Source organism: Manihot esculenta, chromosome 15 (assembly GCF_001659605.2).
Source record: "Manihot esculenta cultivar AM560-2 chromosome 15, M.esculenta_v8, whole genome shotgun sequence".
Classification (NCBI taxonomy): Eukaryota; Viridiplantae; Streptophyta; class Magnoliopsida; order Malpighiales; family Euphorbiaceae; genus Manihot; species Manihot esculenta.
In genome coordinates, this window is record NC_035175.2 from 25,894,544 (window position 1) to 25,915,534 (window position 20,991).

At 28.6% G+C, this 20,991-nt stretch overlaps 1 non-coding gene across 1 annotated transcript; it reads left to right on the plus strand.

Annotated features, from left to right (window-relative positions):
* Positions 1–19,139: 19,139 nt before the first annotated feature.
* TRNAG-GCC lies at positions 19,140–19,210 on the plus strand. Its single transcript has one exon. It is a non-coding gene; the product is annotated as a tRNA-Gly (tRNA).
* Positions 19,211–20,991: the final 1,781 nt, after the last annotated feature.

Consider the following 20,991-nt stretch of genomic DNA (forward strand, 5'->3'; position numbering starts at 1 on the left):
TATAAAAATAACATTTTATTATTAAAAAATAATATTATATTATTAAAAAATAGTATTATATTAGATCAAATTTATTTTATCTTAAAAAATAAAATTTAGAGGTTATTTAAAAAAAATTAAATTAAACTTATTCAATTCTTGAGAAAAATATAAAGACATAATTTGACTTATTTCCATTAGAAAATTAGGGGTTATACTAACATTTGGGGCTATGAACATTATTTGTAATATATTATTTATTATGCTTCTCTTGGATGTTAATTTATAACCATTTTTTTTTTTCGGTAACAAGAAAAAGAGCTCATTTAGCCATTCCAAGTCTAAGCACGCTTCCTCCCACATTGTCATATTCCAGCCAATATCTCATTTCTTTAGGTGGATCATTTAACACTTGGCATTGAAATTAAGAAGCCATTGCCAATTGTGCTAGCCTGTCTATGCGAAAAAGTAGCCACCTGATTTGAGAAAGCTTGTGGAAAAATCCTCCTTCTATATATAATGCCTAGTGCTCATTGCAATCACTCTCATCCACCTTCACGGAGAGCTCCCAACTCGACGCCAAGAGTAGATTTGCCACCTACGGAGGCAATGAAGCCTTGAAGCCACTCTCCTTTATCATTCCTCTATGAGAGCATCACGTTTTCATCTCTTCTGAGTGTCATCAACATTAAGTTTTATAACTCTAGGTTTTGGCTTCATCCATTTAATCTCTATCATCATTGTCTCGTATATATTAGCGTTCATGGAATTAGCTATCATATACTATGAAATCTTCTGCTTGTACTAGAGCTTGATGTGCTGCTAATGATGCTCCCTGTACTCTCTTCCGAAAGCTAGTAGATTTCTTCTTGTCAGCAAAAGCCAGGCTATACACCAAAACACTTGTTCCAGGTAACTCCTTTATCACCTTCAGATTTATTCAGCAGTGTAAAAGGTAATAGCAGAGCAAGTTTAGAAGGATGGATAAAAAATAGTCTATAAATAAACTTCTCACTTGATTAATTCATTTCATTAAAAGACTTAGCTTTTATAGAAGTTAAAGAGAATAAAATAATTAAAAATTTTACATAAAACGAGAAGTAATTAAATAACTATGAAATAAATACATCACATACGTAACATATTACTAAAAGATAAATGAGATCTGATACATACCCAAACATGAAAGTTCAATGTATCAAGAATGACCAAATTAATTCCTTAGACACATCTCACATAGTCTAACACTCTCCTTGAGATTTGTTTTGAAAATTTTGAGTTTGCTTCTTAAATCTTCAAATCTTGATTTAGACAAAGCCTTAGTGAAAATATATGCCAACTGAATTTTTGAATTGCAGTGCACAAACTTGATCTCTTGATTTCTTTTAGCCTCTCTAATGGAATGTGATACTTCACCTTAATGTGTTTGGTTCTTCCATGCTGAACTGGATTTTGGGCTATGGCTATGGCCATGGCTATGGCTATAGCTGACTTGTTGTCACAATGGATGATTGTTGATTCCATTTGCTCTATAATAAGATTTTGTAAAACTTTTCTATGCCATAAAGCTTGATTTGCAGCAGCTAGGCCTACAACATACTCGGCCTCTGCTATGAATTGTGCAACCACTTCTTGCTTTTTCGAATTCTAGTAGAATAGACCCAAGTCAAAAGAAAATAAATGCTCATAAGTACTTTTCATTTCATCCAAACATCCAGCCAAATTACTATTAACATAACCTTCAAGCTTGTCACTTGTTTTTTCAAATACCATACACCAAGGTCAGTTGTACTCTTGATATACTTTAAAATTTTCTTTGTAGAAGACAAATGAAATTTACTAGGAGAATTCATAAACCTTAAAAGTAAACTTGCTGAAAATATTAAATCAGGTCTTAGCCGTCAAATAAAGCAAGCTACCAATCAAACTTCTGTACACCGATGTTTTTGCACTTTTTCCGCCATCATCTTTAGCTAATTTTTCATTTTAGGATAATGGAACAACCACAGATTTGTAATTTTCCATCTACAATTTTTTCAAAATATCTAAAATATATTTTCTTTGAGAAATGAAGATACATGCTTTGTTTTGATGAATCTTCATTCCCAAGAAATAGTTCATGAGATCTAAATTTGATATTTCAAATTCTTGCTCCATATTAGATTTGAAAAGCTGCATCAAATTTGAGTCTCCTCCTATAACAAGAAGATCGTCCACATATAACGAGACAATTAACAGCTTTCCATTTGAATAAATCTTCACATAAAGTGTAGCTTCATTTTCACTCCTAAAACCTTGTTGCAACAGGTAGTTATCAATTCTTCTATACCAAGTTCTAGGTGCTTGTTTCAAGTCATAAAATGCCTTTTTAAGTCTGTAGACTTTATCTTCTTGACCTTCAACTAGGAAGCCTTTAGGTATGGATATAATCTCCTCCTGAAGTAAACCATTTAGAAAAGCAGATTTCACATCAAGGTGAAATACTTTCCAGCCATGTTGAGCTATAATACTAAAACCTGTGTCGTGTCTGGCCACAGAAGCAAAGGTGTCCCCATAATCTACACTAGCTTATTGAAAATAACCTTTAACCACTAATCTTACCTTATGCTTGAGCACAGAACTATCAGGCTTTAATTTGGTTATATAAACCCACTTAACACCAATGATATTTTTGCCTTTTGATTTTGTAGTGAGCTCCCATGTTTGATTTTTCTCAATCATAGCAATCTCATCCTTCATAGCTTGCTGCCATTCTTCAAATTGTGAAGCTTCATCATAAGTAGATGGTTCTAAACTTACAAAACTGTATCTTTTATAAATTTCAAACAAGGATTTTATCTTCAAGGCTGGTGAATTATGCTCTGAATCATCAATGGACAAAATAAAATATTTGTTTTGATTGAGTGAAAGAATATTCATGGGGCTACAAACATCAGTATGGACAAGCTCTAATTTTTCTTTGTCTCTCTAAGATTGATTTATAGGAAAAGAGTCTATGCATCTTTCCAAGTTGACAGGCGCCACACATTTCACTACATAAGCTGACTTCAAGCATATCACTCATTGTTTCTTTAGAATGTAGAAATTGAAGAGATTTAAGATTGTAGTGATCAAATCTCTTATGCCAAATCCACGAGTCATCAATTTTGGCACTATAAGAGCATTCTAAAATTGAATCCCAAGAACAGCTGTTACCAATCATATTAATTTTAGCAATTTCAACATCACTAGGGTCATAAATAGTGCATATCTTGTTTCTAAAGAGCAAAGTATAGTTCTTATGAAGCATTTGGGCAACACTCAAGAGATTTTGTATTAAGGCAGGTATGTAATATATCTGAAAGAAGCTCTATACCTTTTGAGGTATGGAAAGATACAGAACCAATTCCTTGAGCTTGAACTTTATCGCCATTAGCTAAAATGATTTCTTTCTTGAAAGATATGTCGAAAGTGCAAAATAAATTTGCATCTTTGGCCATATGACTAGTAGCACTGCTGTCAAAGAACCAAGTGTCTGATGATGATGATGAAGAAGAAAGAATGTGAGAAGCTATAAAGAAGTGTTCTTCAACCTCCCTTTTATCTTCTGCAAAATTCGCTTGTTCTTTCTGCATTTGATTTTGTTTTTGTCTGCAATACTTTTCAATGTGCCCAATTTTGCCACAGTGGTTGCACTTGACTTTCTTCCAACAAATTTTCTCCAAATGAGTTGTCTTATTGCACGTAGAGCACGATGGATATTTGCCTTTCTTCTCACCTTCCTTTCCATCAGCTTGTCTTTTGACATGATGATTCTGACCTTTAAAACTTGTGGAAATCACCTCCTTTTATTTTTGTTTGGCATAAAAGGCACCTTCAACAATATCCTTTTATCTTATAGCTCTTTTTTGCTTCAAAGCTTGAAAGGAATTGACAAGTTCAGAGATGGTGAGTTCTAAGTAGTTCCTAAAGTCTTCAAGAGAGGAAATTTTAGCTTCAAACCTTTCAAGCAGACTCACAAGAACTTTCTCCACAATTCTACTGTCTTTTAGGTCTTCTCCGAGCAATCGGATCTGGTTTATAATCTTCATAAGTCTGTCAGTATACTCTTTGACTATTTCAGATTCCTTCATTTTCAAAATCTTAAATTCTCTTCTCAAATTTACAACTTGCATCTGCCTTGTTCTATCACTTCCTTGAAATTCTTCTTTGATCTTATTCTAAGCTTCTTTGGAAGTGTCACATGTCATGATTCTTGTAAAAATGGATTCAAAAACAGCAGAGTGAATACAAGAGAGAGCTTTGTATCTCTTTGCATGTTCCTCACTATGATTCTTCATTTGAGCAATTGTTGAGTTGTTAGACAATGGAGGAGGATCTCTACCAGTCTTTACAACTTCTCAAAAATCATATGCTCTAAGATAAGCTTTCATTTTTATAACCCAAACTGGATACTTTTCACCCGAAAATGTAGATGGCAATTGAGCCAAAAAACTACTAGAATCCATTGAAGAAATTTTTATAAGCCAAACTGGATACTTTTCACCCGAAAATGTAGATGGCAATTGAGCCAAAAAACTACTAGAATCCATTGAAGAAATTCGAAAGTGTTTAAGGTAAAGTGAGGTTTCCTTACTTGTTTTCTCTCACTCGCAGTCCCTTACAGAATAAAAGCTCTAATACTAATTGTAAAAGGCAATGGCAGAGCAAGCTTAGAAGGATAGGTAAAAAATGGAGAGAGTATAAATGAACTTCTCACTTGATTAATTCATTTCATTGAAAGACTTAGCTTTTATAAAAGCTAAAGAGAATAAAGTAAATAAAGATTTTACATAAAACAAGAAGTAATTAAATAATTATGACTAAATACATCACTCAAGTAACATATTACTAAAAGATAAATGTGACCTGATAGATAATCCAAGTATGAAAGTTCAATGTATCAAGAATGACCAAATTAATTCTCTATATACATCTTACATAATCTAACAAGCAAATTCTTTAAGAACCAATCCTTGAGATTATTTCTACTTAAGAAGAAAGACCGTCTCCATGTTGTTGGTACAAGGAAGTTCCAAGTTGCTCTAATCAATGCACAGTCTTGTAAAACATGAAGTGGTTGACTTTGAGTTACTTAAGCAAACTTCACAGGTGATGCTCCAAACCTACTAAGGAAAGATAAATAAATTTAGTAGTAAACAAACCTAAGCTTGAATATTTCCATTGAGGTTTATCTGCGCTCTTATCCATACTAGGTTGTACCATGGATACGATGGAGAGAGTTACTGAAGCTGAAAAGACATTGTAGAGTTTTTGCCAATTCAACTACCTCATTACTATCCACAGAAGACCTTACTCTAGCATTCTTTGTGTCACGATCCAACCTCATAGGCAGGACCAGCACAAGGATTTGGGCCGACATAAGGCCCCTAAAGTTTGTAGTAAGCTTCAATCACAATACCCAAAAATTGACCTAAAAGAAAAGCTCAAGTTTAAGAAATTAAACAAACATAGTTTCGCCATAAACTGGATATACCAACAGAGAAAAAACTCACCCGACCTACATATAAATAAATTCCAACAAATTGGGGAGCTAAGCTTATCCTCACAATCCACAGCATTCTCAAATAATTATAAAAATAATAATAATACCATAGAGAGCTTAGCTCTCTCAAAAAAATCCAATATCACAAAATATATTAGTTGAAAATAAATATTTCTACAACCAAGGGGATACATTCAATAGTCACTGCAGAGTTATAAAGTTAAAGTTTCAAAATATGAAAATATAATAAAAATATAGATAATCTTGCAAGAAAGAATTGCAGGTCAACTCTCAAAGAAATACACCTGTCATTTGGAGAATAAAAATATTTGAACAGGGGTGAATGTTTAATTCAATGAGTATAACTATTAATATCAAAATAATTTCTGCAAATCTATCTACAGCTAATACAACTTAATATGAAATGCACAAGTAACACATAATACAAACAATACACTAAAATTCACACAAGAAGATAATAAGGAGCCACACACGCACTCACACGCATCCAGCATATATTATATACATATGGGAGTTGACCTTCACCGTAATTCTCTTGATCCAACAGGTCCAGCGAGATCAATTCAAGCCGATTTCTCTTAATTCTAAATGCGAGGGACAGTAAGCTCAACTTAAGTCGATCCACCTTGACTATTCATATCCATAAGGACCAAGTCTCAATTGAGATTAACTCAAGCTGATATGCTCGTTCAATCTATATCCACCATATACCACACATATACTCATGCACTCGGCTCCAAATTATCCTCTAGGCAACATCCACAAATAATGACAATAAATAAATATACAACAGTTAAAATGTTTCTAATATATATAACTAAATTATACATATAAATCATTATGTATGGTCATGCCAAACATATATAAATACTATTGAAATTTGTAAAGATATTCAACATCCAACTCACTAATTTGTCGATCTGTTACCATTAGTATGGTTGGAAGGAAAAAGATGATTGGCATCAATACCTATAAAGACACACTGATTTCTATAAAGCGCTTACCATCAATAGAACAATTAAACTATAAAAGTAATAATAAAAATCCTAAGATTTTGCCAAAATTACGACAGAGTTTCCTCTATATCTAGGACCTAACCTCCCTATATAAAATACAATTTATATATCTGAACAAACTCAATGGCATCAGGCCCACAAAATAAATATATATTGTTTATCAAGATCCTACTAGAACTATACAACTATTATGAAATTTCAATTTTTAGCTTAAATACCTAAACTTCTCTACTACCTCAAAAATATCAAATTCATTCTAAAAAAATTTCCACATATATTCTTTATAATCCTTAATTATAATATCTTATAACTAAAATTAACTTTTCTCAATTATAGACATCTAAGAAAATTTAATTAGATAAAGTTAAGTATTAATATTATAATAAAACAACAATTTTGAGTTTGAGCTTACCAATGCCAATTTTGATATCTGAAATATATTTGGCACATCTAAAAATAGTAGAAATAACTATAAACACGAGCATCTTCCGAAACGGTCTACTGAGTACTTTTATTTGCTTAAAAATCCGGTCTCAGACATTGATGAGCTAATGATGCTCCAAATACACTTTTGAAATGCTCAAGTTTTACTGGTTATAGAGCTAAAGATGGTCCATCAAAATTTCCTTCTGATCGTCCAATATTAGCCAAACTAATTTTATTCATCTGTTTATCATCTTCGTCATACGTTGTCCGATCGAGGGGTACTAGGTGTCAAATTGAAGTTTATAGAATGTATATCATGATTACTGAGTTTGATCACTAAAATAGGCCTCTGATCGGCCGAGATTGGAGACATAAATATTGATTTTCTCTCTCCTCAATTTCACCAAAAACTTCATGAAATCCGTGAGGTTGGTCCCAAATAAAAGCCCATACTACCAGGAGTACGACGCTACTGGAAATGCCTTAATCCGACATCAGAGTTGCCAAAAATGATGTTGAAAAGTTTTGGTTGCTTGTTTTCTCTCTCTCCCCTGAAATTTGACGTTGTTCTAGTCATGAGAGAGTTGCCAACCACCACTTGTCTTCCGATGAAGCTCGATATAGCCGATGGTGAGGGTTGTGGCTGATGAAAATGGAAGAAAGAAAGAGAGAAGGAAAGAGAGGAAGTGAGAAAGAGGGAGGGAGCATGGGAAAGGGGTTGCTCAACTTATTCTCTTTTTTTTTTGTTTACTTTAAAATGAAAACTACAAATAAATTCTTAAATTTTTTAAAATAACTCAAATCAGTACAAATCCTTTTAAATAATACATCTATTTGAGTTCCAAATATTAAGTTAACTCTCTCCATTTATTTAGATATCTACTTATAGTATAATTACTTAAAATATATTAATTATTTATAATTCAAATAATTTTAAAATATACTTAACTAAATGAATTTAATTTTGATTATTACAGTAGTACATGTAAATAATTTTTTTAAAACACCATAATTCAATATATTAAAATTAAAAATTAAAAACTATGAAAATATTTATACATAATAAAATAATATGATATAATAATAAATATATGAACTAATTAAATATTATTACATTTTAAAATACTACTTTAAAATATTATAGTTATAATAAAACTCAACATTATTACGTTTACATTATATTATTTACTAAAATAATAACTAATTAAATATTTTTAAAATTTAAAAGTTTTCCAAATCATAATATTAATAAAAAATAATATTTTAATTAATATATATATATGGAAAAATTACTTTTTAGTCCCTGAGGTATAGCGTAATTAACATATTCGTCCCTCTATTTTTAGAACCCAACGCTTTCGTCCCTGAGGTTTAATTTCATCAAAATTAGAGGTCTCTCCGTCAAAAATACTGTTAGTAATAGGAAAAATGATCAAATTACCCTTTCTAGAACCCAATACTTTAGTCCATGAAATTTAATTCCTACAAATTTATAGGCCTCTCTCTCAAAGAATTGAAGGAAAAAATACATTTTTGTCTCTAAAATATTACATAATTAACATATTTGTCCTTCTATTTTTTTGAATTCAATATTTTAGTCCCTAAAGTTTAATTTCGTCAAAATTCAAGAAGGAAAAAATACATTTTTGTCTCTAAAATATTACATAATTAACATATTTGTCCTTCTATTTTTTTGAATTCAACATTTTAGTCCCTAAAGTTTAATTTCGTCAAAATTCAAGAAAGAAAATCTCAAACTAAATTTCCATAAACAAATAAAAATTTTAATAAATTTAAGATTCAAATTCAGCAAAAATAATAAAAATCAAAATATATAAAATTTAAATTATTAAAAATAAAAATTTAAAACTCAATATAAATATTTTTTGTGATGTTCGTCGTCGATCACTGGTCGCCATTTTAAAAATTCATTAAAATGTCTCTGATATTTTAAAAAATTTACTAGTTAGTCTTTCCGTTAATTTTAGTCGTTAAGTATTTTAAAAAAAATCTAAAATTCCCATGATATGGAGTGACTAATTAGTAAATTTTTTAATAATTTGAAGGACTAATTAATTTTTTTTTCTAAACTATAGGGACTAAAAATAGTAAAATATTGGGTAAACCATAATTTATTCCCTCTGGTTTAGTGAAATGCAATCTTTTGTCCCCCTGTTTTAAAAAATCTTCAATTTAGTCACTGTGATTTTTAAAAACTATGACATTAGTCCCTCCCGTTAGATTTTCAGTTAAATCACCGTTAATTTTAATTAAAAGACTAAAATACTCATTCTCTCTCCTTCCTCTTCCTCCTCTTCTTCTTCTTCTTCTTCTTCTCCTTCCCGATCTCCTTCTCCTCCTCCTCCTCCTCTTTCAGTGATACATTGCCATTTCAGTGATAGAAAAGCTAAAGCATTTCTTGGTTTTCTTGGCTTGTGCTTGTGGACCTAAATGTTTTGGTCTCTGCCACTGCAAAGTACCAAAAACGTCACCATTTCTGTTAATATGTCCTGTTCTAGTCTCCAGATGTCTTTGTACACAATCTACTACTCCTACTCTATCCCTTTAGCTTGCACACTATCATGAAAATTATTTATTGCATTGCTAATTAATTTTGCAGTTTACAGGGCAAATTCTCTTGATATTTTTCTTCTCTATATCTCTGTGTGTTTGGGGTTTGTGGATTTGGACTTTTTAGCTATTGGAAAGCATTAAAGCCAATGATATGAAGAGGAAAACTGAAAGGACAAAAACAACCTCTAAGGATATTGAAATGGGTCTTTGCCAAGAAGAAGAAGAAGCAAAAGAAGGAGATCGGGAAGGAGAAGAAGAAGAAGAAGAGGAGGAGGAAGAGGAAAAAGAGGGAATGGATATTTTAGTCTTTTTAACTAAAATTAACGGTGATTTAACTGAAAATCTAACGGGAGGGACTAATGTCATAGTTTTTAAAAATCACAGTGACTAAATTGAAGATTTTTTAAAACAGAGGGACAAAAGGTTGCATTTCACTAAACTAGAGGGACTAAATTACAGTTTACCCTAAAATATTTAGTGATAAAATTAATAGAGGAACTAACTAGTAGACTTTTTAAAATGTTAGGGACATTTTAATATATTTTTCAAAATTGAGGGACTAAGTAGCGAGTTTTTCCATACTATAGGGACTAAATAGTATTTTTTTTCATTTTATTATTGATAAGGGTATTTTTGGAATTATATTTATTCTCTTTCCTTTGACCAGATGAAAATCATTGACTTAACAGAAATTTTTGACGGAGGGACCTTGAATTTTGACGGAATTAAATCTCAGGGACGAAAATGTTGGGTTCTAAAAATAGAGGGACAAATCTATTAATTATGCTATATCTCATGGACTAAAAAGTAATTTTCTATATATATATTTTAAAAAATTTCAATTCGTTACGCTTTGCGTTCTCACTCGGCCTATCATTGACAATATCAATAAACTTCACTCCACTTGGTAGTCAATCATCTTTTCAAAACCTCACTTTCCAACCATTGCCAAGCTCCCAGCTTATACTATATTTTGAGCCATCCACGCTGAGCAAATGCCCTTTTAAAAGTTAGACGTGTTTCTCCCATTTGGAATGCAACCGTTGTCCAACAAATTCATCTTGTATTTAGAACACCGGAATTGTGCCCACAAAGCATGTTCATTCAGCCTAAAGGAAAGCCTCCCATTTCCTTAGGAAGCAGAATTTGCTTCCATGGCACACACACTTTAGGTAAGAGAGCTGATTGCATTATATAAGAGGGAAAATTAGCTAAAATAGATCGAGTAAGGGTAATTCTACCAGCAAGATTTAAGTTTGCAGCTTTCCCAATTTCCGACTTGTTCCGCTTCTACTGATGACATACTGAAAAGTGTGTTTAGTAACCCAAGAGTTTAACAAAGGAACCTCCAGATACTTCCTAGGTCATCCACGTAGTCCACACCTAGCTTGAAACTCAACCTATTCTTAGCAGAGGTATCAACATTTCTCGAGAACAGGATCTTTGGTTTTAGCTTTATTCACTCCTTGTCTTGAGTTGGTGCAGAAAGTGTCCAAAACTTTATCGATGACATTGACTTGCGAATCCGAAGCTTCTGCAAATAAAATAAAATCATCTGTGAAAAACAAGTGAGTAAGAGGGGACCTCCTTTAATGAATACATGGCTTTCGATATTTTTTAAAGAGGTTTATAATTTAATTTTTGAATATTATTATTATTAACAAGTCAGTTTCTATATTTTTAGAAATCTATTAAAACGTTGTTATTTTTTTTCTTTATCAATATCCTTCCGTCTATTTTTACCATTAAAAATATAGTAAAAGACTAAATCACCCCTCTTCTTTTCCTCCTCCTGCTTCATCGATTCTTCATCCTCTTCTGTTCTTCCTCTTCTTCTTCTTTTTCTTCTTTTTCATCAATTCTTCATTCTCTTTTTCTTCTTTTTCTTCTTTATTTTTTTCTTTTTTGTGGAGGAGGAGAAGGAGGAGAGACTATTACGTTGACGGAAAAAAATGATAAGAATGTTTTAATAGATATAAAAAAAGGTAATGACGTTTTAATAGATTTCTGAAAATATAGAGATTGACTTAATAGTAATATCCAAGAACTAAATAAGGGATTTTATTTGAGGGTAAAATTAAATTTTAAAAATTTTATTTCTTCTTTTATCTATTTTTAATGGAAAAGAGGACGGAAAGACTATTTTGTTGACAGAGAGAAAAAATAAAAATATTTTAATACGTTTTTAAAAATGTAGGGATTGACTTGTTAATGATGAAAATACACAGATACTAAATAATAAATCTTCCTATTTTTTAGTCAAAAGCAGATATCATGAACCAACCTTTTCATATAAATAACAAAAAGATAATTAGATAAACAATCTCCCTGTCTTAAGCCTTTAAATTGATTAGTAAAGCCTCCATTCCATAAATCTTGCAAGTTAGCTGAAGAAAGAAACATATTGCATAATCACACTAAACAAACTAGAAAGAATACCCGCTTCATGTAATGACTCTTCCGGAAAGTCTCATCTTATTCTGTCATAAGCTTTTTTCGATTCCACGTTAATAACTAAGAACCCTTTCTTATCCCTTTTCCTTCTCATTGTGTGCATGACTTATTGAGCAATGAAAATGTTACTTGTGATATTTCTGCTTAGAACAAAACTAGTTTGATTTTAGCTAATAATATAGGGAAGAACATACATTATCCAGTTAGCAATAGTTTTAGTAACAACTTTGTAAACCATACTGCAAAATGAGGTGGGTCTAAAATCTACAATTCTCTTAGGGTTTGGAACCTTAGGGATCAAAGAGCTTAAAGTACTATCAATAAAGCCCACAATAGAACCTCCTGTCATGATTTTATTAATTTCATTAAACAAATCATTATCAGTAATAGGCCATTGGGATTGAAAAACCTACATGGAAGCCATCTAGTTCTTATACTTTCTAGGATTTCATATAAAAAACTGCTTCACGAACTTTACATGGAGAGACTGGAACCCTAAGTTTAGTGAGGTCACAAATAGGAACATCCTGATCTTCCACCCATTCCCCTTAATCATTCATTAAATTCTTTTCCTTCTAGTAATGTAAAAATGTAAAAACAATCAAATAAGAGACTCAATGTCAACTCTTATCTTCTGCTCTAGGATGCATAAAATATTATGCTTGTTGCCTATATGGGAAGCAACTTAATTATGGACTTGAGCTCTTCCCCTGCTTGACAGTGCACAGTCTCCATGGGTCATTGAACCTTTGATACGGTCTAATGGAGTCTCCACTACTGCCTTGTCAAAGAAACTAAGGACACAGACGAGAAAAAACATTATTACATCTCCAAATAGGAAACTACTACAAGTGAATTTTAAGTTGCTGTAAAATGTCATACCTTAATTGTTTCGTGGTCTAGCTTTTGGCTTCTTTTGACATGAGATTCTTCGTCTAGAGTCTCCTACATAAGAGACTCATTATTAGGAGGGCTTTTTGCCCCCATAAAAGTTTAAAAAAAAAAAAAAAAAATTCTAAACTCTTATTTAAAAAAATTATTTCTTAGATCAAGATAAATTTAGAGCTTATCGTATTTTATAAGTGCAATAGTATTAAAATAAAAAATAAAAAAATAAGTATCGCACTTTTAAGATGTGATATCTAACAAAAACTAAAGAAAAATAAAAATAATATCTTACTGCTATCTATATATATATATGATAATTAAAATTTCATAAAACTTATAATTTAATCCATGCTTTTTATATAATAAATAATCTAATTTTTAAATTTTTATTTTATTAATAAAATATTTATTTTTTTTAAATCTACTGTTACTCGCAACAAAATAGATAAACTTTCAAATTTTTAACTATTTTTTTAATTTTCAATATATATTAAGATATTTTATAACAGACTTATATTAAATATTTTCTTTACTATATAAATTCCTAAATTTTTAAAATCTAAATTCTGTAATTTATTATATATCAAGATATTTATAGAAATTTTTTAGTAAATATTTTCTCCCCGAATCTTTAACCTCTAAATTTATTATTTTCAATTTATATGAAAATATTTTATTCCACCCTTATATTAAATATTTTTCTAACTATTAAGGTAACAAATTATTTATATAAATTTATATAATTTTCTTTGAATATAGAGACTAAATTATTATAAAAAAATAAAATTCAAACAACTAATTTATTATAGTTCAATAATAAATTTGAATAAAATAATTATTTTATTAATATAATAAAATTTTAAAAATTAAATTGTTTCAAAGCAGTATTTATCAAATATTTTTCCATCATGTTAATATATAAAATTTAATTTAAGTGTTTGTATTTTATATTTTTTATTTTATATATCTACAAATTGTAATATATTTTAAAAAATATAAAAGCTGGAATGTACATAGTTGAGAAAATATTTAATACAAAACTACTATAAATATTTTGATATATTAGAAATTAGAGAATTTAGAATTTAAAATTTTATATAGTAGAGAAAAAAAAATAATATAAAATTGTTATAAAATATTTTATAATAAAATAAAATTTTAAAAATTTAAAATTTTAATTATTTATTATTTTAAAAATATAAATTAAGTTGTGAATTTTATTAAATTTATATATATATGTTTTATTTTCTTTTAGCAGAAGCGCCATACTTATTTTTTTATTAATTTTACCGCATAAGTGCCGTGAGCTTTAAATTCACTATGATCATAGTTTAAAAGCCCTCGTTAGGAACTTGTATAAGAAATTTCCTGAACGATGCAAGTAGCACCTAGTAGATATAATATTATATTATAAATAAATTAAAAAAATTAATATTTATAATAATATTGATATAATTTTATAATTATATTTATATAAATTTAATATATAATTAATTAAATTACATAATTAATAAAATAAATATAATATTATATTACAAATAACTTAAAATAATTAAAATTAATATTAATATAATTTTTATAATTATATTTATATAAATTTAATATATAATTAAATAAATTAAATTAATAAAATAAAATATAATAATTAAGTTTCCCACTGTGGTGCTTTTGTGGTTCGATATCTTTTTCTTAAATCTAATTTCTTCTTTCCCCTCCCCATGAAAAACGATCTGCATCAATTGACTATCGATTAAGAAGAAGAAGATGTTGTTGTCCCTATTAAGAGTTTCAAAGACATTCCGATTGTCACTTATGATTTATGTATGGTGGGAATGTTTCTCACATACAATCCAATCGATTTTCAGAATATGCAGAATATGTTTTTCACATACAACTGTGAAGCAACTCATCCCGTCGAAGGTCACAATAACTGAAAGTAATGATCGTCCTGTACTGGAACTGCCGAGTACTCGGGAATCCTCGGACAGTTGATGTATTGAAGGATTTAGTTACTAGTTATAAGTCGAACATTTTATTTTTGATAGAAACAAAAACTCTTAGTTCTCGTATGAAATTTTTTCATAATTTTTTACATTTTGATGATTACTTCTCAGTCAATAAACAAGAATTGAGAGGAGGCTTATGAGTGAATGTGTAGTTGTGATGAAAATATATCCTTCGTACATGCCTGCTAATGTTTGAAATTTGGGGCTATTGCAATTGTGAGTTTAATTTTGTTAAATTGAGACTATATTTGGATTGTTAGGTCATTAATGATTGTGAGTAAATGCTTGATTTTGTTGGAATTGCATTTTTTATATACATTCTTGATACGGCTGAAATTTTAAAAAAAAATGAGAGTTATGATTTCTCTTGCTTGGGTTAAATAATTACTTGCCCCGTAGGCTTGGTCTTTGAACCCATATCATCGGCTTAAAGACCCTATAAACTTGCTCTTTGGACCCTATAGTATTTGATTATATACTCTATAGACTTAGTCTTTAAACCCATGGCATCGACTTAAAGGCTCTATAGACTTGGTCTTTAGACCTTATAATATTGACTTATATGCCCTGTAAACTTGGTCTTCGAACCAATAGTATTGGCTCAAAGGCTCGCTCTATAGACGTGGTCTTAGGACCTATGGCATTGGCTTAAAGACTTTATAGACTTGGTCTTTGGACCCTATAGTATTGTCTTATATGCCTTATAAACATTATTTCTAAGTACAAAAGTTATACCAGTCACCATGAGATAATAAATTTTTTTTTTAAAAAGGGATAAAACCCTTATTTTATTAATCTAGGCCATAAAAATTCCAACTTATCAACATCTAGTAAAAGTTTAATAGTAACAGGAGGCCATTGATAAATTTTCAAATTAAAATCATCACCAATGGTTAAACTAGTCAAACGATCCGCTACTGCATTTGATTCCCTGTAAATTTTTGCTATCTTGACTTTCCAGCTTCTATTGATAAGATCACGGCAATTTCTCATCAAATTAGCAACTTTAAAAACTCTTACACCTCTACCTGCAAGTAAATCTAATGCGAGTTGAGAATCCGTTTGAACTTCAATCTTCTTCCACCCTAAATTCCATGCTAATACTAAAGCATAATATATTCTCCATAGTTCAGCTTCTATTGCTCCACAATTGTCCAGAAACCGTTGAAAACCCAAAAACCATCTACCTTCATTGTTTCGAAAACAACCTGCACAACTTACCCTTCCCGCTGATAACAATGCACTACCATCGGAATTCACTACCACCCAGCCTGTCTCTGGCGGCTTCCCTTGAAAACTAAAGAATAATTGATAATATAGAAAGAGATGAACTATTATTGTATGAATTTTTTTATCATAGAAATACGTGTAGCATTTATATTCCATTAGTATTAAACAAATACTCATCCGTTTTTTTTTTTCTAAACTTGATAATAATTTTTTTGAAATTAAAATATTTTATTAAATAATTCAAGAAAAACATAGCCAATCAATAAAATAAATTAGTTATATCATCCGAATTATTAAAAGATGATAATATAATATTAAATAATTTTACTAATGAAAATTAAATATTAATAAATATATTTAAAAATTAAATAATTGAAATAAGTTGTATTAATAAATTCACATTAAATAGGAAATAAAAATAATAATATCTAAATGAACATTTTAATTACTCTTAATATTTCTTACCTTTCCACTTTTACATAGAATATAGATGCTTACATCACTTTTAAATATATTATATTATAAAAAAATGCTTCAGTTTTTTTTTTTTTTTTATAATGATTGTAATATATATTTTATAGTTTAATTTCACTGTAAGGTGTTAAAATTATACTATTATAATATTATATACGAAAAAATTTAAATATAAATTTTTATAATAAAATAAACATAAATAATGGGATAAAACAATCTCTTTTTTTAATAGTTAATATACTTGTTTGTATTAAAAATATATATTATATATTTTTTATTAATTAATTGTTCTGTTTAAAAAAAAAAATTCTATTTTTGTTATTAATTCTTTTTTTCTAAACATATATGTTTAAAAATTGTTTTCATACACCTTTATCTGATATGATTTATTTTTGTAAGAAAATTAAAATTAATTCTTACAAGATTTTATAAAATTTTAATTTCTCTTTTAATTAAAATGAATTTTTTTTAAATTATAAAAAAATTAAATTTTTTCATTTCAAATAATATAATTTATTAGAAAAATATCAATTAAATTAAATTATTGCAATATTTTTTTATTAAAAAAAAGATATTAAGGGATTAAAATCTAAAATTTTTCAAATTTATTCAAATATATTTTTTATTAAATTAAATCTGTGAGTGCATCACTCTTAAATAGCTAATTTAAATGTTTAATTATTTGCTTTATCAGTAAGTGACGTTTTTCATTAATTCTAATTTTAGAATTTTTTTTATGTATATATCAATAAATTATGTATATATTAATATATATTAATAAATTATTAATAGGTATATATATTATAAAAATAACTATATTGTAGTTTTATATAATAAAAATGCAGATGATACATGAAAATTATTTTATTAACAATCATATCATTAAATTTTATATATATTATACGATAAGTTATTAATTTTATATGTATTTTAATAATAAATAAATTATATGATAATACATAAAATTTAGAATTTTAAATTATGTAAACTCTAAAATAAATTTATTTAAATAATAAAATATGAATAATTATAATAACTTAAACATTAAAAGTAATTTTAAGAATTCAATTATTTACTCTTCCATTTTTATATACACTAATTATTTTAACGTGTATGGCACGTTATTAATTTGTTATATATATATTCATGATTTAAAATAATTAAATTCTATCTATTATATTTTTTTTCTTATTTAATATTTTTAATGTCATTTAAAAAATATCATTTTTATTAATTTAATAAAATGATCATATAATATTGTGTATCAATTTAAACAACAAAAAAGATTTATTATACACTCATCACTTTTTTTTTCTTTTTTTTTCCTTTCATAAATTATCATGTCATTTCTAATATTACTTATTAAAAATAAAATAATAGAACTAAGTATTTTAAATTTATATAAACTGTAAAATAATTTTAATATAAAAATTAAAACAAATTAATTTTAATTTTCTAATAAAATTTAATCTTTTCTAGTAATAAAATAAAATTATAATGAGGATATAATTTTAGTAATGTCATTATTATCTTCTTCCCACTTTTATATATAATAAAAATATATTATAGATTTTTATTTGTAAATAGCGTCTTTATAAAAGTAATTAATGATTTTTAATTATTAATTAATAGCATAACACAATAAAATAATAACAAACTATAATTAAAATTAGTATTATTATACTAAAAATATAATTAAATATTAGTTTTATGATTTTTTATTATAAGCACCAATAATTTTTATAATATCAACGTTTTTTAACGTATTTGCTGTAGTAAAATTTTACTTAGAATAATAATGAATAAAATTAGTATAGATAGGACTAAAAATTTTAAAAATTTTAAATTTAAGTGAACTCTAAAATTATTTTGTATAATAAAATTTAAATTAATTTAATTTGAATAGCTGAATTTGATTTTTATTATAATAATATTAAATTATCAAGGGTATTATTGGAAATCTCTATATTCTACTCTTATATATATATATATATAAAACAATTCTAAAAATAATTTGATTTTTTTAAATGTATCGATATTAAGTCACTAAGGATATTTTATAAAATGCCAATATTCTCCAGTTTTATATATACCAGTAGCAGTAATTATTACTGAAGGCTGAAGGGTAAAGTTGGCAAAATAAAACATATGCTGCTCGAGTACCTTTTGTTCTATGCTTTGTATATCATCAGCCTTTCACAACATTGAATATTTCAAAGACATTTATGTTTTCTTATTTAATTAGTCTCATATGAATTCAGTTAATAACTATTTATTCATTATTTTATTTGGTATATAACTCACCTCAATAAATGAAATTTTAAATCTCTAATCTCCCAATAAAAAAAAATATATTCATTTATCAATTTTAATTTCTCATTTAAAAAATATTTATTGATTTGGATAAACGTTTGAATAAGAAAATGAAAAGTCATGTCTACCAAATAAGTAATATATGTTTGATGAATAAACCAAATTATGTTGAAAATTAAACCTTTTGAAAGTTTATATATTTCCTTAAATTTCAAATAGGCCTAAATCAAAGAAGCACCAGTGGTCTAGTGGTAGAATAGTACCCTGCCACGGTACAGACCCGGGTTCGATTCCCGGCTGGTGCAAAATTACAGAAGCTGTGATGTGTTGTGCGGCTTTTAAATTTTTATATAAACTCTAAAATAATTTTAATATAAAAATTAAAATAAATTAATTTTCAATCTCCAATAAACTTTAATCTTTTATAGTAATAAAATAAAATTATAATGAAGATATAATTTTTATAATGGCATTATTCTCATCTTCCCACTTTTATATATAATAAACATATATTATAAATTTTTAATTTTTTTAATTTATAAATAACATTTTCGTAAAAGTAATTAATGATTTTTAACTATTAGTAGCATAACACAATAAAAAAATAATAAGTTATAATTAAAAATTACTAATGATGGGGAGATTAAATGGATGACGAGATCGGAATAGAATTGTCCCGTGATTGTTTAGAATCCGCAAGGAAGAAATATGAGTTGGTGGTAGATGTACACAGCAATTACCCCAACGCTCAAGTCAGTATATCGACAAGTAGAGAGAATACAATAAATTGTCTTGAATTTTAGTGTTAGAGAATAGCATACTTTTATCTCTGTGATTCTTCTCCTTTTATACTGTAAATAGGTGGATATGAATATAGAATTTTCTGATAATTCGACGATGATGTAGTTGATTACTTGATAAGGGATATCATCGGCTAACAGGTTGGTGATCCCGTGATTACATACGTAAAGGAGATACGTTGGACTGTGCTCATTAATGGTAACTTAGCACTGAGACTCTCTCTGTTGGGGATGGGCGAGTCTTGACGATGATCTGGGTGTTAGAGTATTTGGATCTTCCTTCTTCGGAATGGACCACCTTTTCTACTCATCTGGTCCTTGTCACGTGGCTCTATCCTGTAATGATAGCTTACGACTTACTTTGAGTAGTTGTTATATACCATTAGAGATCCTCCCGCTAGTCTTTGATTTTTTAAATTCGAAAGTGATGTTTCGTCTTATTGACCATGTAGCACATCTTGACTGTTTGTATCATTTTGTCTTCCCTTAGTCGTAATGGCGGCCTTATTCTTTGGACCATATTAAAGATTTTACCGGTTACGCCACTGTATAAGAATTTTTTTTTCTCTTTTATGTTGGCGACTGCCATCTTCGGGAGACATGGAATGAGGTGCTTTCTTTTTTCTTTTTAAGGATAACCAGATCTGTGGAGAGGATGTCATCATGGTCTACGAAAAGTAGTTGAAGGTGAGTTTTTGTGAAGGCGTGGGCATACTATTGAAGGTTGCATCTTGCTCGACTACAATGCCTCTTCAATATTGTGATCCTTAGGCCTTCATGGAGGTGCAATTATATTGCTTAGCGCTGAGGGCTGCAACCAACCTGACTATAATGTCTTTTAAGTGTTGCGACCCTAAGGAGAGGGATTGGATTATACAAGATTGATTCCGAGGGCAAGGCCAAGAAAGTATTTGGAGAGACAGTTCTTCACATGGCCTTTCATACGGTGTCTTCACAGGATGAAATAGATTTTGAAGGTTCTGATGTAATAGAGACTTTAATCGAGTCCATTTTGTCTCTTTGTAATCTCTTGTAATAAAAATACTTATTTTGCTTATGTTATTTGGTAGCAAAGACACATCCACCTATGGATTTTAACTCGTAAAATTTTAGTAGAATAGAGTAAATACCCAGGTGTGGGCTGGTGGGTACTCGCCTATGCCCTATATGATGCTATATGTGTTTTCGTAATAGGTGGTCTTTTTTCATCTTGATTCTTGGCTATAAGGTCCGCCTTATCTTTAAATTATCCTTTAATCTTTGATTAGCTTTCCCCTCGTTCTTTG